We start from the raw sequence: 747 nt of genomic DNA on the forward strand, positions 1-747 counted from the left end.
TTGTCCTGTAGAACTTCAATTAATATAAAATATTTTTATTTCTGTTTCGGCACTCTTGAAGGCGATTATATCAAGTTTTAGGTGAAGTATGTTGCTGCTTACACACACAAAAAAAAACATCTCAGGAGGAGAATTTTGCAGGTAGATTACGAACAGATTCCTTTCTTTCACCTTTTTTACTGTATCAATTGCACGATTGTTTTCCAGTCCTTAAATGTTATGTGCATTTATATGTGGCAAGAGAAAAAAATCCATAAAAATCAAATTGAGTTAGCAAAGAACCTTGAATTATACTAAAGAGTTCTTCAAGTAGAAACAGTTCTAGCAAGAACACAAAAAACCCTGAAACACTTCTTAAGACTTCTTAGTCTTAGTTTTTTATTATTTCAAATGCCATTCATTATTTCAAATGCCATTCATAATTTATAATCACTGATTTGTGAGATATCAGCAGTAGTAGATCATGTTTAACTGGTTTAATATTGTTTAAGCGCTGATTATCGGCTGTTTTTCGTGAGTATGTTTGGGCGGTTTTCCATGCATTTTGACGGCCTTTAAAATGCGCAATCTGGCAACCCTGGCTGAAGCGTTCATTCATATTTTGGAGCGATGTATGTTTGTATGCTAGAATATAAATAACATCTTTTACAAACTACTGTCTATTTACATTGACATTTTCTCTTCTGTCTAAACATTTTTGCAATTGGGTTTGTAAAAGTAAGCGATACTGTGGATAATATATTTAAT

Source organism: Trichomycterus rosablanca, unplaced genomic scaffold, assembly GCF_030014385.1.
Source record: "Trichomycterus rosablanca isolate fTriRos1 unplaced genomic scaffold, fTriRos1.hap1 scaffold_216, whole genome shotgun sequence".
Classification (NCBI taxonomy): Eukaryota; Metazoa; Chordata; class Actinopteri; order Siluriformes; family Trichomycteridae; genus Trichomycterus; species Trichomycterus rosablanca.